The 22,231-nt window shown below is 28.0% G+C and overlaps 1 protein-coding gene across 1 annotated transcript in view; it reads left to right on the top strand.

Annotated features, from left to right (window-relative positions):
• Positions 1–22,231, top strand: part of LOC111628767 (importin-11-like) — an 87,179-nt gene that overhangs the window by 454 nt on the left and 64,494 nt on the right. The window lies entirely within an intron of this gene.

Here is a 22,231-nt window from a genome sequence, read left to right as displayed (position 1 = left end):
ATGTTTATTTTATTACAATTGAATTTTAATATGCTATTTTTTAGTTTAATTATTAATTTTGTTGTAAAATCTATTAATGGGGTAATGTAAATGTTACTTGGAGAAACAAATATACTTTTAAGTTGTGAATTGGCATTCATCTTGAATTCTTATTTTTGTTGAAGTAGTAATTTATGAAATGTCTCTTGGTGATTAGTTATTGAATGATGTACAAAAAAGATGTCTCATTTTAACACTTATAAATATATAGAAGTTATTAAGTAGTAGTAATACTGTATACTATTCAACCTGGGCATTCGCAGAGGGAGACAAATGGGACACTTGCTCTTCCTTGATACCGATTAAAAGTTCCACAAATTATAATTGTAAAAGTGATTATAAAAGCATTTCGTGGAGGTTACACTGTGACCATGAAACACTGTCTGTCTTTTTGTATTGATGCACTACTGTATTCTATAATATACTTGTGAAAAAATTCTGAAAATTAAATAAATAAAAATTTATTGATGTAATTATTTGCCTCCAAGTTTTGCTTGCCTATTTTCTGTGGATGCCCATGCTACTCATAATGGTTTTAATGTGAATTTCATCAGAAACAATTACAATATTATTATTGCTAATAAACTTATGAAGAAGTATTATATGATAAAGAATAGTCCTAAACTTATTTTTCTTAACTAATCTAAAATCTTTCATTTGTAATCTTTGTAACATTTAGACTACTGTTCATAAGGATTGCCATTCTTAAAACTGCTGTTTATAACAAAACCATGAGAAAAGTTAACATATTTTCTCTATACTTCATTGAAAGACTTAAGGAACTTAACAGAATTAAAGAAATGGCCACAATTCTGAGATATAAAACTAGCATGATGACAGGACTAATTAGAAATTATAAGAAAGACAAACCAAAGACTCAAAAAAGCAATAATGGGGTCATTAAATTTACTATCATTAAGAACATGATGAATATTAAGAAAGAAATTGTGGAACATGAAGGATCTAATATGATCTTCAAAAGAGTGCCATATATTTATGGTCTTTTTGAGAAATAATAAAGATAGGTTAAAGAAAGAAGAAAAGCAGGTATATAATAGAAACCTTATGAAAATCTGCAATTATGAATTATTGAACTTGTTCTTTGTATGTCTGTGTCAATTCTACATTTCATTTACTATATCTATATTTCATGTATAATGCTATATATTCTGATAAATTTTAATTGATTTTTATAAAACAACCACTTAAAACTGGGTAAGTTGAGTTAAAAAATCATTTTTTAGCCTGATGATGTCTGTTTAACTTTGGTGAAAATGTTAGCTCTGTTATTTTGTATTGTTTTTTGTTTTGAACACTTGTTTTTAAATGATTTAGCATTTGATTATTAATTTAAACACAAATTATTTATTTTATTTATTCAGACACTTGGCAAATCTCGTCATTAAATTTTATTCAGTTTCTGAATAAATACAATAAATAATTTGTGTTTGAATTACTAAAAATTACTGGCATGATTTCAAAAATACCAGAACATTTGATTATTGCTTTTATTGATTTATTATTAATAATAAAAATTAATAAATCAACAATATTTATTTAAAATAAACCTATATTAAGTATTATATAATGAAAATTATATACAGTCATTGTATATATGAAGAATTTATCGATTTTCTTTTTGCATTGAATCTGCTTCTTTGAATTTTCCTTAAAGAATGAACCACTTTTAGATTAGATTGTTGCATTAAAAAATGAAATAAACAATACAATAAAATAAATAAATATAAAATAAAGAAAATACAGTAATACCTCGACTTACGCTACCCCGACTTACCCGAACCCGAAGTTACGTGATTTTCAAATCTCGTCAATTCGTCTTTTGTTTGAGCGCCACACAACTCTCGATTACTCACTCCCTCACGCTATTGTTCAGCTTACATGTTCGGACGCGTTGAGCGGAATTGACGCATAGCTACAATTTATTTTGTGTTATTTATTTCTGTGTTTGTTATATCTTCGGAGACTCGAGAGACTCTATGTGGTAATTTCTTGTAACCGTGAACGAATCAAAAGATGAGATAAGATTAACGAGAACATTTATTAGCTTACATACATCCGACTTGGATTTTACACAAATTGTGAAATTATACCCCGACTTATGCGAATTCGACTATGCAGTTATCGCTCAGTCCCACTTATTGCATAAGTTCGGGTTACTGTATATAATCTATTACTGTATATAACTGTATATAATCTATTAAATAATTGATAAATAATTAATTTCATTTATTTATTTTAGTTTTTTGTAATGGCACTGTATATTCTGAATTAAAGTTATTACCATAATTTGATTTCTGCATTATCACCAAGAGCATATCATAAATTAAGATTTTTTCCTGTAAGGCATCTTCCCTCGGCAATGGATTAGGTGTTGATTATTTTGATTATTAATTTGACGAGTACGTTTTCTGTTCAAGGCATCTTCAACTTAGAAATGTTGTCTGCAATATTTTCCTTCATCTCTATATCTAATATGATTTCTTAAAATTTATTATTAAAATTTAACAACTCTTCCATGTTGTTATAACATCTTTATTGAAAAATCATAAAAACCACTAACAAACATTTCATACAAAATCAGTCAAGTCAGAAACATGTGCCAATAGTAATTCAAGGAATAATTATATATCAATTACAAAGAAGATGACGAAGAAAATTATTTTGGTTTTATCCCATAAATACCAGATCTGTTTTTGAATCATTTAGTTGCTTGTTTTCAAATTTATTAGATGATCCAAACAAATTTTTCAATTTTTGAATGAGCCCACATTTATTTTTTAAATTTAAATATTTTATATTTGAAAAAAATTCTGAAACAAAATTCTGAAACACAACCTCTCTAATAACTAAATATGAATCTAAATTGCTGGATTATCCTTAATTATTAATCTTAATACAGCATAGTGACATAACTATGTATCTTCAAGCAAATTGCATTGTAATTAATTAAAGATTAGTTTAAATATAACCTGAAAATAAACCAACAATTTAGATTCATTTTTTACTAAATTTCAATTTTAATTATAACTTTTTCAGTATTTAGGTTTTAATTTTTTAAATAAAATTATTGAATGCATTTTTGAAAGTGATTGATGATTTAATGTTGTTCAGTTACCAAATCAGTTCCTATACAGTGGTACCTCAGGTTACGAACGCCCCAGCATACGAAATTTTCAGGATACGACATGAAATTCGAACATATTTTTGCTCCACGATACGAACAAAAACTCACCATACGACGTTACATTAGTTCGCATTTTTCATTTGTTTTTCTTACTACAGTTATTTTTTTTAATGTATTACTTGGCTTTAATTTGAGTATGTTTTTCGCGTTGGAACGAATTATTTGGTTTTACATGTAATCGTATGGGAAAAGATGATCCACCTTACGACATTTTCATGATACGATCTCAGTTTCGGAACGGATTAATTTCGTATCCTGAGGTACCACTGTATTTCTTTATAAATAACAGAATTTAAACCTAACATATAAAAAAATAACAAATTTATATATTTATAATTAAGTAAAATCCAAAAACTAATTTTTCAGCAACTAATGATCACTTTTGTTTTCAAAATTTCTAGTGGTTTGAGTTGGAAAAAATTTAATGATTTCATATTAATCACTTTCAATATATATAATGTATATATGATATTTAATGCATTTTTATGCTGGAATTGAATTGTAAAATGAATTTAATTAATATATTTTTTTTTTATCCATTGTTTATTTTGTTAGCACTAATTATGAATATTTTATTTTTCATATTTTTTGCAAATTTTTTCATTTGTTTCTGAAGAAATTGTTATAAATATTTCAATAGGTAGTAGTTCATTTGATTAAACTTCCACTTAAATATTTTCAAATTGCTACCTTGACTTTTGTAAATAATTTATTAGAAAGAGATACTATTAATAATTTCTAAATTTGTTAAAATTTAGAAATTATAAATTATTGTAGTTTCTAGAATTGTAGTCTGGCAGTATATGTAGTCTCAAGTATTCTTAATTATTATTATATTTTTTTAAATTCAGAATTTAAGAAAACAATTTTAATCTTTTCATATTTAATTCTATTCAATCTTTAAGATTTTTTCCTCCATTTCCAAATATTGGCATTGTTAAATATAAACAATTTTTATCAGCTTTATAAAAATATCTATTATTTATGTAGTAATTTAATTTCCAGAATAAAATTTTTTTCTTTTCTTTAAAATTTTAGAAATTAAACATTTATATAAAACAGTAAAATATTTTTCCCCATCACTTCTGCCTAATTTTTAATACTTTTTATCTTTGAGAGCTGGATAGAGATGTATTAACATTTTTTACTGTAAATTAAATAATTGAATCACCCCATAAAGTTTTATTCTTTACTTTTGAATCATCCTATATGCATTCATGCATATGTATATATATAAATTTTTATCAGTGATTGTTTTGTAAGTTGTAAAAACTTAAGCAAAATCCAGTAATGATTATTTGCTTTATACAAATTAATTTGGTTTAATATTTATTTTTGAGCTTAAATTAATTTGTCTTTAGAAAAATTTGTTTGAATATTCTGTACTGTAGTATTTAACAGCTAACAGATTAATTTTAATCTCTAAAAGAAATTCTGTGTTAAATTTAATTTCAAAAATTAAAAAATATTACAGATATTCTTGTCATGTAGAAATAAACAGAACTTGGCATCATATTCAAATAAAAAAAATATATATAAACTTCTTTGCTTATTAAGGAAGACAAAAATAAGGATTTATTAGAAAGTTTTCAGCTTACTATTTAATCATATTTAACTAACTACATCCAACTAAAGTAAAGAGTACCTGTATAGTGGATTGGACTAAATATTGCTGCTGAGTCTCATCTAATGTTTGTCAATGGTAAACACAGGTATACTGGATGGCTAGTGAAAATACAAATAATTATCATCCCTTCAGCCTTTTTCTGAGTTCATCACAGATGTGGCAATAGGAGGATTGGCACCATTATCTGGTTCAATCCATGGTAAAGGTGTTCTAAACCAGTGTTTCTCAACCTTTTTTGGCCTTTGGCTCCTTTTGAGTTTAATATTTTTCTATTATCCCCATAATAGAAACTTGGGGGAAAAAATTAAAAAATAAACATTAAAAATTCATTGTGTTTTTTTAAATATTGCAAAAAATCCATTTAGTAATATCTAAAAAAACAGTGGAAAAATATCTACATAATATATTTAATATACATTAGTAATATTTCTTTATATATCAACAATGAATTATGATGGTTGAATAACAATAATATTGACATTGTGCATGAAAACCAACTTGCTTTGTGTATACATGCAATGTCTTTGTTTACAAGAAACAAATTTATATATATATTGTCTCATAACATATAAAATATTTTAGGTTCAGAATTTCCTTAATTAACATATTTTAATAATTTACTTATTGAAGTTTAATCATTTTCATATAAATTTAATTTTATTCTATGGTTTCCCTAAAGTTTGCTCTGGCTCACCAAAAGTTGATTTTTGGCATTTGGTTTCCTTGGTGCCACATGGCCCCCAGTTGAGAAACATTGTTTTACATTTTAGTTGGGTGTAGTTAGCTGAAGCTGGCTAAACAGTAAGCTGAAAACATTCCTAATAACTTCCTACTTTTTGGAATATTTATACTTTTTGCTTCCTTAACAAGCAATTAAGGAAGCAAAAAGTATAAATATTTCATTAAAAAAAACTAACTAATATTGTTAAAATTAAATTATTTTAACTCTTCAAATTCTGAAAATTATTTTTATATAAGTTAGGATAGACTACTGTAATTTTTTGTTTAGATCTGAACTTGTTGTCGTTACCATTTAACAATTTCATGGAAAGATCTAATACACACAATAATAATAATAAATTCTTATAATATTTTATCCTATCATTTCTTTGTATGAACAGTCTACCTTATATCACAAATGTTTAAACATTGCCCAGTGGATGTAGCTGATTACTATGTCTCCTGATGAATGTAACAAGCATTGTATAGCCTGCAATCAAATGATTCTAAACATCCTTACATCCTCTAATCATCCTGACACTATCTACATTTGCTATCAACTTGCTATTTCAAAATATTCTTTTGATGATACCTTGTATTGAATACAGTGGGTGATCGGTTAACGAACATAATCCGTTCCAAGACTTTGTTCGCTATCCGAATTGTTCGTTAACTGATTATCGATTTACCATAGGTTTCTATGGGAATTTGATTAATTCGTTCTGGAGACCCCCCAAAATAAAAAAAAGTATATACTTTTTTACTACGTTTATTTATATGTAATAATAAAAATACATATATACACGGTCTTGCATTTTTATTAGTCATGTTTTTTCTGTTTGTGGGGGTTAAAGAATCTATCCAATGTCGATTACTTTTCTGTCTTATTCATGATTTTTCAGAAGTAATTAATAGCATTGTAAGATCCCTAGGCTTATTAACCTCAACTTGGTTTGGATGCCATTTTAAGACCGTTGTTCTGACATCTTCCTACTTCTTCAAAAGATCTTTAATAGCAGATATCGGCATAAATCCGCATTTTCAGAAGAAAACGTAAAAGAATTGTTTCTGTCAGAAATACAAAAGGCTGGAATTACAAGGGAGAGTTTCAAAGTTCGGGGGAATACTATCCGATCAGTATATACTGGGTAGAACGTCGATGTCGACGTCTCCCGCGCTCCGAAAAGTTTCGAATTGTTGCCTGAAGACAAAGGAAGACCAATCGGTATTCGTTATTTTACGTCGCTTCTTGTGTTTGTTCAGTGAAGTGTTCGTTATCCGAACATATGTTCGTTGTCCGATCATAAAAATCTTTCGCGAAAGTGTTCGTTATCCGATTTGTTCGTTAACCGATCTGTTCGTTAACCGATCACCCACTGTACTTGGTTTTAGGCTGCTATTATTAAACTCCATTTCTCTTTTGAAATGAATTGCTTAGTCATTTCATGGATGCCTTTTTATCAAGAGTCAGTTTATTGAGATCTCAATAGAATCATTCATAAAAAGGTTTGTTTTTGAGTATTCCTATTCACTGTTATGATTATCATGAAAAATGCTTCTAACTCTGAATTAGGAAGATCTAAAAACAATTTAGCTATAAAGTTTGTTTTGTTATATAATTTTGTTATTATTATTTGAAATATAACTGAACAAAGTTATCATGCATTTCAATAGCTAACTACAGGTATAAATTTTTTACAATTTAAGGAATTTCTTGAAAGAGTATTAATGTATTTTAACAAAAGTTTATATTAATGATCACACAGACTGCAGATATATATATAATTATGAAATTAAAAAGTTTAAATTATACAATTTTCATTATTGTGTTTTCCATTTCATCATGAATATAACCAGAAGTGTAAAGGTAGAGAAAAAGAGAGATGTGCTTCTAAGTAGTAAATGAAAAAGGAACTATGGATTTTTCTAATAGATAGTAAATAATTTTTAAAATGTCTATTAAAAATACTAATATTAATATTGACAATGTTTAAATAGTGCTGTTTTATTCATCATTAGCATGTTAAAGCATGCATAATTACACACAAAGTAGCACTCAGAGATATCCCTGAGTTATTTTATGCCTCTAAATATAAGTAATAATTTCAGTAATGTTAAAATGTTCTAAAAACCAATGATTGGCAACAGATTCATTTCTGATATTTTTAAATAGCAAGCCTTTCAGATCTAAAGTTTTCATAATTTATTTTTTACATTTTATAATTTATCTATACAAAATATGAAAATACTGGTATAAGATTAAGATTTGGCACCTATAGCAAAAGTAAAAAGTTTCTTGCAAAACCATATATAAGTATTATTGATTTAATAGATAAAATAAAAACATGTAGATACCTTTTGATTAATTGTCACCTAAGACCAGGACTCCATTGATCATTCCTTCACTATGCCTCTGTATGAAAACAATTTTTCAATTATATAGCATAAAATAGAAATTAGCCAAGCAAAAACAAAAGTGAAATAGATAACTTATTCAGAAAAAATTTCTTTTAGAGATTTTTTATGAAATGATTATTTAAGTTAGAATTGAATTTTTTTTAAAGATCTAGAATTTGAATTATAGATGAATATGTCATCTTCAATTGATGGTGTTAATAGCTAATGTACTTGGAGCAATGTAATTAAATTTAGCTATATATTTGAAAACAAAGACCTTGAGCAAGATTTGAGTCTACAGTTCTTCTCTGATATTGTTTTTGATAACTGGACATTTCTAGCTGAAGTTCTTTTAGACATATTTTAGATCAGAGTAAATAATTATAACATTTATTATCAATTCTTGCCCTTAAAAAAATTATACATAAAAATTATTAATACTTTTGTTTAATTATCGTATTAAATTATAAATTTTTCAGTAATACAGTATTTTACAATAAATGATTAAAGATTTATATGCTGTTACTGCTGCTGCTTAATATATAACGACAAAACATCCATTGCTAATAGGATTGAAGTAAATTTAATATCTAATAAAAATAGTGGAATGAAAAATTTGACAATTTATCACACCAAAAAATGTTTGTTTTGATTTATAATAAGATAAGAAATTTAAAAAAAAAAACAAGCTTGCAAAATAACTAATTTATCAATAAAATCTATTTCAAGTGTTTTTCTGAAGAAAATAGATAAACATTAGTTATTTTTCTGTATATTGACTATTTTATCTTTATAAAAAATATAATTGGATTATTGAATTTATGAAAGATTTGTAAGAAATAAATTTAAATTTTAAAGTTTTCCTTATTCTTATTTTTTTTTTAAATAATATATTTATAGATATGTTATCTAATCAAATAAAGGAATTTGTTTCAAATTTAAGTTCAGTACTTAATATTGATAAAACATTAATTATACATGAATTTAATATTCATGAATCTTTTGAAAGTTATCTTGCTTGAAATGAATTTTAATGAAGTTGTTATAGTATTTTTTTTTTTAAATATGATTTTTGATATATTTTGCATAAAATTTGAATAAATTACATATTTAAATTTATTAATAAAAATATTAACATTTTGAAATCTGTATAAGAATTAAGATTAATTAAGCTTTACTTTGGACTATGATTTCAGTTTCTTATATTTCTATTTATATTACAGAAAAGTTATTTTTTAAGATTATTGAATAAATCAGCTCATTACAGGAGATATTTTTTGATATTTTTGTTTATGAAATAAGCAGTTATTAGTTATCATAAATGTTGTTAATGTTTAACCATATTTGATAATAAAAATTACTAATAATGTCAGAAAATAACAATTTAGTGAACATTAAAAAAAATTCTGATTAATTTATTCTTTAATAAATGTTAAATTTTTAGAGAAAAATGAGTATTTCTTTGTAAAAATTGCAAAATAATAGCTTTATTAGGTAATGAAATTAATTTATTTTAAAAATTTGTTAGTTTTAATATATCATTTGAGTACAGTTTACAGGAATAAGATTTATACTTATTTAAAAATTCATATGACTCAAACAAGAAATTCTAAAATGTTCTTGGAGAAGTTATTATTATTATTAGAAAACTGATCATACATTCATATAAAATTAAATTAATATTTATTTACATTTTTTTAAAAATTACACACACAATTTTTCATTTAACATTTATTATAAAAAGTTTTAAATCTAAGTTCTAGTACATTTTGTATTTTACATAACTGTCTAAAAAATAAATAGTTAAAAATAAGAAATAAAATATCTTTATTCAGTTTTTTTTTGTATTTGTTATAGAAAAAATTTTTGAGAAATAAAGTCTGATTAAACTAAAAATTAAATTAAATAAAAAAAAGTTTTTTAATTTTAGATTACAAATAATAAAGCTATATGAATTAAAAAATTACAGTTTAAAATGTATATACAATTAAGTTTTGTTTAAATTATTTTATTTTTTGTAAATTTAAAATTTTACTTTTATTATTAATGATACTGCTTAAAACTATATTTTAATTGTGTTGGCATTTTATTTATTTCTAATTTGTGTTTATTACTTTTTCAATTTCATTATTTAGTACTCATTTTTAATATTACTGTTTATTTACTTTTTTTTCAGATTTTGGTACTGTTTATTGTTTATTTTTTTATCTAAAATTAGTATTTATTTTGGCCACCCCACTTTGGTATTCTTCATGATTTTCTAACAATACACTATGCTAATTTTCCACATCACTAAACATCATTAAATTAAAATTTGCATCTTTAATATTTTATCAATTTTATCTTTTCTTCTATTATGTATTTGCTTTTGTAATATTATAAGTATTAACATTAATATTTATAATTACAATATTTAATAAAACATTACAAAGATTTATGGCAAAATTTTTAAGTACAATTAAAATTACATATTCCATAATATTAAAGTCTAAATAACTTAATTTTTTTTATATAAAAAATATATATATATGTATGTATTTCTTTAGATTACTACTGATAAAACATTATACAAATTTTAAATTTTATACAGATAAAAACAGAATTTTGCTTCTACTACTAGATCAGTTTAATTGAATAAATATTCATCTTAATAGTTATTAATATATTTTTTAAAATACTACTAGAATATTTAGATAAATACTTCTTCAGTAAAATACATTTATGAAATGATTTGATGATTTACAGTTCTTATGCAGACAAATATATTTACATAATTTATAAATTTTTCTAATTTGACATTAGACTGTGCATGCAAGTTTTGAAATATTAAAACTAATAATGTTTTAGCTATTAGAGAAGTTGCGGCCGACATTTTCAACGTGAAAGCGTGTACGTCGGACGTTCAGTGCCGCCTTCCTGTGAGTATAGAAGTTTGACAATGGCATTTGGAACGTTAGTGGAATCATGCTCGACGTTCCAAACGCCATTGTCAAACTTCTAGACTCACAGGAAGGCAGCACTGAACGTCTGACGTACACGTTTTTGTTGATACTCTCGACGCAAACCAATTTGACCCACTAGAGGGACCTACCCAATAACCAAACAAAAGGTTTTATGACCCTTTGACCTTGTTCCTTTGTTCGGACTACTGACTGTCGACACGTGTGGACGTTCGTCCTACTGCTATGTAAAGACTCTTGTACTATAATTCATAGATTAAAGGAAGATACCTTAACCAGTGTAATATGTTTCATCTAAGTGTCTCTCCGCTGATTCTGAATTAACCACAGGTTATGGGCCCAGACACTAACAGTACAAGGAAACTGAACTAAACAACTAGATCTTGGTTCAACTAGTTCTACATCTTGGTTCGTATCTTTTGCCTTTTATTATTTGGTCTATCGATCCTCGCATCCGCAATGATGAATTCATTCAAAATCGAGTTATTAAATCGAGAAAATTACGATACTTGGAGTCTTCAAGCTGAAGCCTTACTCGAAAGAGATGGCGTGTGGGAATACGCTAACGGAGCGGTACTTTGTCCCACCATAATCGCCAGTAATCCCGAGTCTCGATTAGAACACGATGCCTGGACAAAAAACGACCGTAAAGCAAGATCGAGTCTGATATTAATGTTAAGTCCGCCCGAGCTAAAACATATACGAAACTGCAGCACATCGAAAGAAATTTGGGACAAACTCAAATCGATTTACCAGTCTCAAGGACCAGCGAAGAAGGCCTCCTTAATAAAGACCTTAATTCTCACGAAACTACATGAAGGAGGAGATCTGCACGATCACATCGCCAAATTCCTGGACACTGCTGATAAGCTAGCCGATTTGGGAATCATAGTGAACGAGGAACTTCTCTCAGTGTTGTTGCTATACAGCTTACCCAACAGTTTCAATACATTTCGCACTGCGATAGAAACGAGAGACGACCTTCCGAAGCTCGAAACCCTAAAAGTTAAGATCTTTGAGGAATACGAAGGACGATCTTCCCGCGAATCGCAAAATAATGATGCGCTTACCGTCCGTTATCAAGGATCGAAACTGCGATGTAATTTTTGCAAAAAACCTGGCCACAGAGAACGAGATTGTCGTAAAAAGAAGAAACAAGAAAATCAACCGAGATCCAGCAAACCCGACAGCGGAACCTTTTTTACACGTGAGTCTACTTTTCACACTGGAATGCCATGTGATGCTTGGTGTCTCGACAGCGGAGCCACATCCCACATGTGTTCTGACCAAAGAAAATTTTCAGACTTGAGAACTACTCCTAACACAAAATTGGATCTCGCTAATGACCAAACCATATCCATCGATGCAGTTGGCACAGCCCAAATTCACGTTGATACTGGCACACAGGAACGATCGTTTGACCTGCTAAACACTCTCCATGTGCCATCACTTCGCACAAACCTCTTATCAGTCTCCAAAATAACAGACAAAGGATATAAAGTAATATTCGATAAGTTCAAAGCACGAGTCATCGACTCAAAGGGAACAACAGCCACAGTAGCGGACCGCATTGGTAATCTCTACTACGTAGTACCTCGGAACGATCGAATCCACATTTCCAAAGAAAAATCTCCAATCAATGGACTAAAAATATGGCACGAAAGATTCGGTCATCTTCACGCTACCGCACTGAAAAAATTGTTAGATCAAGGAGGGGTCACTGGCCTAAAATTTGACAGGGAAGATATGCTTGATACGTGCGAGACATGCATTGCGGGAAAGATGTCACGCCTGCCTTTTCCCCATTCCCTTGTCAAAAGGACGAGCCGACCACTCGAAATCATTCACACAGATATATGCGGACCTATGCGGAAGAGATCTCTTGGAGGATCACTTTATTTCGTTACATTCATTGATGATTTTACTCGATGGACTGAGGTACGTTTTCTAAAGACTAAGGACGAACTATTTGAGACGCTAAAAGACGTCAAAGCCTACCTAGAAAATCAAACTGGGTTAAAAATAAAAGCCATCCAGAGCGATAATGGAGGCGAATACTGCAGCAAGGATATGAGTGCCTTCCTCAGACGACAGGGAATAACGCATCGAACATCAACTGCAAGAACCCCACAACAAAATGGAGTCGCCGAGCGCAAAAATCGAACACTAGTAGAGATGGCGCGATGCATGATGATCCATGCACATACTCCTACCACCTATTGGGCTGAAGCCATATTCACAGCCAATCATATTCGAAACCGATCTCCGTCCCAAAGCATAGATGGCAAGACTCCATACGAACTATTCAAAAGAAAAATTCCTGATGTCAGCCATTTTCATACCTTTGGAACAAAAGCCTTCATTCTAAACAAAAATCCCAGTAAAGGTAAATTCGATCCACGTGCTCAATCTTGCACATTTGTAGGCTACTCCGAAACCTCAAAAGCATATCGTGTTATCCTCGATGGTGAAAGGAGAGTAACCACCTCTCGAGATGTCAAGTTTATTGAAAAAATTTCAAACACCGATTCTTTTGAAGACTTCATCAACCATTCGACCATAGAAAACAACTCTCCCACCACTACGAATCGACTTGATTCAATAGAGGTAACCACCCGGCAAACTCAAATCAACAACACAGAAACTGACGTCCCACGTCAACCTGCCAGCATCCACACGCAAACGGCAGAAGTCCCTGAAACACAGGATGATCAACCGTCCATGAGAAGAGGACCGGGACGACCGCTCAAACTAAAAACTAGGAGTCGCGGTAGACCCTCAAAACAATACCACATGATCCCTATAAACCCACAAGATGGCAATGATAAAGCAAACGATGAACAAGTCAACATCACTCGTCATTTCGCTGGTATAGCTGAAGTTCCGCTACACCAAGCAATACACAGCCCCGAAGCCGACGAATGGAAAGCTGCCATCCAAAGGGAAATCAGCTCATTGCTAGAAAATAATTCATGGGATATCGTAGACGTACCACTCAATAGAAAACCAATCGGATGCAGACTGGTCCTACGAAACAAATTCAACCCCGACGGAACGCTGGAGCGACGTAAAGCACGATTAGTCGCCAAAGGATACACTCAAAAAGGCGGTATAGACTACGAAGAAACATTCGCTCCTGTAGCCCGACTCAGTTCCATTCGAACAGTCATGGCACTGGCAGCCGAACTTGATCTCGAAGTCCACCAACTCGACGTTACAACAGCATTCCTAAACGGTGATATCCAAGAAAACATCTTCATGAAAATTCCAAGCCAACTAAATGAAACACTCGAGAACATTATAAACGACCAATCTGAACCCAAAGCAGTACGACAACGAGCTATTGAATGGTCACAGCAACTTAAAGATGGAAAACCTAAGGCATGTAAATTAAATAGAGCCATCTACGGCCTAAAGCAAGCAGGTCGCCAGTGGCACAAAAAACTGGATTCACAGTTACACAAACTGGGATTTCAACCCATTGACGTCGACCCTTGCCTCTACATGACAAAACATGATGGGTACATCACCATAGTAGCCATTTATGTCGACGACTTGATAATAGCGTGCAACGACAAAGCACAGCTCAATAAGATAAAATCTGAACTCGGCACAATTTTTAGATTGCGCGACATGGGACCAATTCACTGGGCTCTGGGTATCGAGTTCTCCCAGACCGAAAAGGAGGGGAAGAAAGAAATCACCATGTCTCAGAAGCAATACATTCTAGATATCTTAAAACGTTTCGGCATGGAAGAATGCAAACCCATCGCTACTCCACTCGACGGAAATTCCAAACTACTAAAACCGAGCGAAGAAGAAAGCCTTTCTGAAAGTGAACGGAGAAAAATTCCATATCAAAACCTTATCGGCACACTTATGTATCTCGCCGTCGGTACTCGCCCTGACATTGCCTACACTGTCAGCATGTTGAGCCAATTCAACACTTGCTACAATCATACCCACTGGCAAGCAGCAAAACGAGTGCTTCGCTACCTCAAATGTACTGCCGACTACGGAATCACATTCAAAAAAACAGGTAAACCACTCGAAGGCTATGTGGATGCCGATTGGGGAGCATGTCCGAATGATCGACGCAGCTACACAGGCTATATGTTCATGCTCGCAGGCGCAGTAGTGAGTTGGGAATCACGAAAACAACGTATCGTCGCACTCAGCTCAACTGAAGCCGAATACATCGGATTAACCGAAGCAGCATAGGAAGCAATCCACCTTAAAAACCTCTGCAACGTTCACTCAAGATCAGATCATCCCATAACGATATACAACGACAATCAGAGCGCCCAGAAACTTGCCAGAAACCCGATCTTTCACTCTCGAACAAAACACATCGGGATACGACATCACTTCATCCGGGAGGCTCTCGAACGCAGAGACGTAGACATCAAATATCTACCGACCAGCGAAATGCCGGCCGACGCTCTAACAAAACCATTGTTTTCGAACAAGCACGGTCGTGCGTCATCAACATGGGTATCGGACCCATAGAAGGTCCACCGTGATATCAAATTGAGGGGAGGTGTTGATACTCTCGACGCAAACCAATTTGACCCACTAGAGGGACCTACCCAATAACCAAACAAAAGGTTTTATGACCCTTTGTCTTAACCTTGTTCCTTTGTTCGGACTACTGACTGTCGACACGTGCGGACGTTCGTCCTACTGCTATGTAAAGACTCTTGTACTATAATTCATAGATTAAAGATACCTTACTACACTGGAAGATACCTTACATACTACACTGGAAGATACCTTAACCAGTGTAATATGTTTCATCTAAGTGTCTCTCCGCTGATTCTGAATTAACCACAGTTTTCGCGTTGAAAACTTCGGCCGCAACCTCTCTATTATAAACTCTTTGGTGTAAGAAATATTTTTTCTGTTTAGTAGGATGCATTGCTTATTATATTAATAACAGCTTTGCTGGCATTGCGATTGATTCATTTTTTCTATATCTTATTTGTTTATATTTTATTTGGAATAATATCTGTTTAGTCCCTAAAATTAAAATTCAGTTGGAACAGGGATATTGTATACAGTACATTCTATATTTTCATAACATCTTCTGTTTGTCTGTATGAGTTACATCTTTTATCAATTGAGAAAATGTTTTCATTTCTTTTTCTTTCTCAGAGAAATGATTTGAATAAATCATTTATATAATCTCAACAAAGAATATCATCAATCATTTAGTCTCAATAAAATATAATAAATATAAACAAGTTTGAAATTATCATCTGTTAAGCTGTATTAATCAATGCACCTTTTAACAGTGGGTGAAATTTAAAATAAATGCTAATTGTTTTTAAACTTCACTCACTGTTAAAGATGTACTGATTAATTTAACTGAGAAACTAAAATGGCTAGTTTATCCTTGTTATTTTATTAAGTAATGATTAATCTATAATTAATCTAATTAACAAATTTACTAACTACTTTTAAGTGATTAAATTAATTACTTAAAATTTAATTTATTTATTATTTTTATTATTAAGACTTTTATGTCATGCAAAGCAATCATACAGTGCAATGTTACAATAATGAATCCAATATTATGGTGTCGTCTTGATTATATAATTTTGGAAGAAAGATATTTAATCAAGTTTTACTTTATAATATATAATAAAAGAAATGTTATCAATATTTTATAGTTTGTTTCTAATAATTATACTTTTTGAAAAAGTTGTTTTCATGCATAGAAATAAAAGCTATTGTATGTGTGTGATATTTTGATTAAAAATATATAAAGATTTCTTGTATAGTTCAGCTATCTAGATTCAGAAATCAATGTCTTTTTTGTGAAAGATAAAATTTTAAGAAAAGTGTTTTATCTTTTAAACATTTTTATTTATATAAATACTTTTTTCCAATAATTGTTTATTGGAAAAATTGTATATTTTTAATTAAAGAACTGTCGTTTGCTATATTATTGTATAACATTTAAGAATGATATATGTTAAAATTCATTAAAAGTTTTTTTTGTATTAGTTAACAAAATACAAAATGCTAAAGTAACAATACTTTCAAAATTTATGACTAGTTTCCTTTATTTTTCTTGCTATTGAATTTTTCTTTCATTTTAATTAGAAATTAAAAATTTTTTATTAAGATGTGTTTGTTGTTTAAGTAAATGTAGATGTTGAGTAATAGAAGTTATGATAAATTATATACTAAATTAAACTTTATTAATTCACTGTTATCAAAGAGTATGTCATCTTGGTGTAAAATATACCTCTACATTTGTTTAAAATATAGCATTTAGATTTACATTCAAAGATGTAATAAAAAAAAAATATTAAAAAAATTATCTCTCAAACTGTTACAATTTATTAAAACTGTTTTATATTTCAAGATAGGAATTTTAAAGCAATTGCTATATCATATTATTTTTAATTTAAAAAAATTTTTGAATTTTTGCATAAAATATTAGCATTTTTGAGTATTTAAATGCTTAAAATAAAATTCAGATATCATTAGTAAGGAATAAGAATTTAAAAATAGCATTAAATACAAAGCTATTTCTTTCTAATGATTATATAACTTTTAGTTTTGCTAATGACTTATAGTTTAATGTATGTGTCTTCTGTTGCTAATTATAGAAGTTCTCATAGGTATTATTTTTATTTTTTACTTTAAAGACATGAATATTGTGTTTACAAATGCTGGAAATAATAAAAACCTTCATTTGGTTTAATAAAATAAAATATCAATACATCTGATAAATTATCAAATGGTATATTAGTACTTTTAATCATTATTATAATAAAAAATTTTTATTCTTCAGGAAGTATTTTAGACTATTATTTATTAAATTCGGTATTATTATACTTAATTTATAATAAGTATCAAAATACAAAAATATCAAATTTTGCATTAGAAAAAAAGATAATTATTTTTAGATATATTTTACAATTGCTTCAGGCTATTTAAATAAAAAGGAAGAGAATATTTATTCTTTAGTAATTGATTTTTTCATTTTATTATGATTAATTTCAATGAATCTGCTTGTCACTCATTTATTATCTGATAATGTAATTTCTCTCTTATATTGATGTCATTTTGGAACATGTTTCTAAGTAAAATAATAGTATTAAAACAAAATGTATCTGTAAATTACAAAAGTAGTGCTTATGTAAATAATTCTAATTATAAATAAAATAACATTATTGAGAAAGTTGAGAACTATGTGAGTTAAGAAAACAGTTCGTAATAATGAAAATTATTTAATTTTGGATACAGATAATATATACTTTGTAGAATTTAGTTTAATATTAATATATACAATTAGTGTCTTATTATATTTAATATTTTTCATACAAATATTTTAATGCATTTTAATTTTTAAAACTAATTTGTTTATACTGTAATTAAAATTCATTTTTTAGTTGTTTTTTTTTTTAAATGTTATTACCTTAACTATATTTATTAAATTCTGTCTCAATACTATTTTTATATATTTTATTTTAAAAATTGATTATCTTGTACAAAATAAATTAATATATACGAAATTATAATTTTGTATTATAATGCAAAATTTGATGAATTTTTTTATTGATATTTTGATAAGTTAAATGATGATTTTTAATTTAAAATTTAAATTAATTTCAATAAAATTTAATTTTTTTTTTGTTTTTAAACTTAAAAAAGTTCTGTACAGAGGAATGTATAAACTGTTGTTTAGAAAATATAATTATTTTTTATGTAATAAATAAAAGAATAAATCTGTTTAAAAGCATTATATATAAAGAAATTTCAAAATTGGATGTTAAATTCAGATCTTACATTTATTAGAAATACTGAAAAATTTATAAATTTTAATTAATTTTTTTTATGAAAGTGCATTTTGGTTTTGTATGTTATTTAATGTATCTTTCAAATAAGAATAAAAGAGAATTTAACCAGTTTTGAATTAATTTTTCTAATTTCATTTTATTTCTTAATTTATTTTTTAATAAAGTTTGTTTTAAAGCTTCTAATGTTATTTATACTAATAAAATACCAAATCTATTACACTATTTAATATTTAAAGTAATATATTAACATTATTAATTATTAATTTGAATTAAATAGTTTTAATGTACAATGTAACTCTATCCAGGACTTATCAGATATATAATTTCCTGCTCTGAAAAAAACAATAAAATTAATATTGATGATTTTAACGACAAGATGATTTTTTAAAGTATTTAAATAATTTCAGAATGAATGTAATTCTGAATACTTTATAATATTTAATTTTCAGTTTTCCTATTAAACTGTGTACAATGAGGTTAGTAATGATTTTATGCGACCTTCACTTATTTTTAACACTTATTTAATATTTATTTTTCAACTAGTCATGCACATGTCCAAATACAGTGTATTAAATTTTTATCTCTATCAATGAATCATTCACTAATTGTATTATGTAAGATTTAGTGTTTTAAATTTTATATAAATATATATTGAAAACTTTTATTCTGTAATTAAATATGAACTTTATCTCTTTAAAATTTTTCTTTATACATTTTAAAATTTTTAATTGGTGCCATAAATCTTTTAGAATTAGTTTATTTCCAATTTAGGTAATATATGGAAACAAAATTTATTTTTTTTAATTTATCCAACTTTTATTATTTAGATTATGGACAAAAATAATTTATAATAAATATTTTTTATTTGTACTAAGGCAAGCCTTGTTACAGGAAGTTAATATTGGTGTAGTTTAAAAGTTTACAATTGTTGATTAACCATTAATTTATTACACTTTTTACTTGAGTACAATTGGTAGGAATACATTGAACATATAGTAATACATATATTTATTTGTTTACATATATTTAATTTGCTTTGTTTAACAAGATAATTAATTTACAATAATTTATATCAATTGGTTTCATTGTTTTTTAACTCATTGGTAATTTTCTTAAAGAAATTATTTATTCTATACATTTGTTTCATTGTTAGGTTACTTAATTTGGCTCTAAAATTTTGATTTTGATTACTATCTTCATGATTTCAAAATTTTTCACAGTCCTTAAGTAAATGAGCAGTCTTCTGAGTTACACTAAAGACCAATGTTACTGGTCTTTAGTAAAGTCTATATAAGTATTATTGATAAACAATGAATATTTATTAAGTCTTAGTTGAATTAATAATCTTTTTATATTCATGTTGGTATTTGCAGTTATAATAGTCAAAGTTGAAGGAATATTTAAAGTGTTTAAGTACCATGGATGATAGTTAGACTGGATTAATGAGCTTTGATTCTTATAGATTGGGAGAAAGCTGATTCAATCATTAATGTGTAACCATATTGCCAGTCTGATTCTAAGTTATCAAATACTTTACTTGAAATTCTGAATGTTTGTAGTAATTTGTTGAATTTATACTCCAATAAATTTTTATTATTTAAGCTATTGGTTAAAATTAAATTAAAAATAAAATTAAATTGGTTAAATTAAAGCCATTGGTTTGTTTTAGAATTTCATAATGTAGAAATCTAATGTTATCTTCATTAGTGTTTTTTAGTCTATAGTAGAATTTGATAAGTCTCTTTAAATAGAATGGAAATAGCTGGTACCTATTAGTTTCAGCTCTTATTGCATATGCTGGAACTATTCTTTCTATTTTAAACAATTTTCGTAAGAAAATAATGTGAAATTTTTCTGTCATATAACAGATCAAGTGCCCAAATAGAGCTGGTGTAATATATTTCTTTGAAAGAGGATAATTTTATTACAAAAGGATTCTAAGGATTTGAAAGGGGATAATTTTATTACAGCAACTTTTTTTTGAATCCAAAGTCTCTAGATACATTGACTTGTCTCTAGATACAACTTTGAAATGAACCTAACTAACCTTTGTATTGCCAAACATCTGTCAAATGTCAAATTTAGAGCATGTGATTTTAAATTCTGAACAAACAATTAGAACATTTTTCAAACCAAAGATTTTTAAATCAAAATTTTTAACAGCTTATAAATTTCTCAAATGTATAAGCATTGAATAGAATAAACAAAAACATCTGTATGAGAACAAAATAAAACAAAATACACAAATAAGAATAAAAACAAAAACAAAAAAGCTGTTTTGCATTGTTATCTATGATGTATGTTTTCCTGTGCCTTTGTCATCTGGTGTATTATCGTTATCAGCCATACCTATGAGTTGAGATCTGATCCTTCACATTCTTTCTTAACTATTCCATTACCTATGATAAGTATCACCAATTCTTCCACTATCCTGATTGGAACATTTCTTTTGTTTGGTATTAAAGTTCAAGCCTTCTTCCAAATAGGATCTGTTTTCCTAATGACATAACATGGAGACATTGTAAATATGTTTTACAATGTCTCCAACTTGACGAGGAGACATTGTAAATATATTTTTATTTATATAAATTGTTAGTTGTTATGCAATTAATTTTTTATTAATATTATATTACATTTATTTTAAAAAATTATTTACATATTTTTTAATGAATTAAATAAATAAAGTAGAAACAATTTTTTGAAAATTTGTTTTTTATTTTAACCTTATGAATCGAGACAGTTGTACAGACAAGTTATGTTTAGAGTATTTGAATTTATTATGATAACCTTAATTAATTGATAAAGTCACTATACATTGCATTTATATAACAGTGTTTTTGTTTTAAAAACATTCTGGCAAAATTTCAAAAATTATTGGTAAGATCCTTCCTTTTTTTCAAAGAATAATCAGATTTCAAATATAATAAAATTTACGATAAAAAATATTATTTACTTAATATCTAATTAAAATGACAGTAATTATTATTAATAAATTACAGGAATATACAGTTTAATTTAACCAAATACTATATTATGAGTAATAGAACACTACAATACAAATAGATTATCGTATTACTGATTTATATGAAAATTAATTCAAGTATTTTTTTCCAAAGTGTTGTGTAGGCCTAACAGAATATTGGAGACAAAGTGATTTTGTCTTTTACTTGGGAGGTTTCATTTTTCCGGAGGGGTCAATGCATCAAGCTAAGCTTTAGCTTGATGCATTGTCACCTGGATGGTCAGCTGTCCTGACTGAGGTGGACGTGAATGTGAGCTACTGACCCACCTCTGGATTGGACTATGGTTGAACCAACTAAATCCCTTAAAATCAAAGGGACAAGGACCAAATAGACAGTTGTACAGTTTTTTCTTTAGTTTTGATTGACAGTTTTCATAAACAAGTTTAAGAGTTTCTTTGGAATATTCCAAGTTTATGTTTACTTCTGTACTCTGACAGCAAGTGTCA

This window comes from Centruroides sculpturatus, unplaced genomic scaffold (genome assembly GCF_000671375.1).
Source record: "Centruroides sculpturatus isolate CEXI.00-Female unplaced genomic scaffold, Cexi_2.0 scaffold34, whole genome shotgun sequence".
Classification (NCBI taxonomy): Eukaryota; Metazoa; Arthropoda; class Arachnida; order Scorpiones; family Buthidae; genus Centruroides; species Centruroides sculpturatus.
This window is presented reverse-complemented; position numbering and strand designations above follow the sequence as displayed.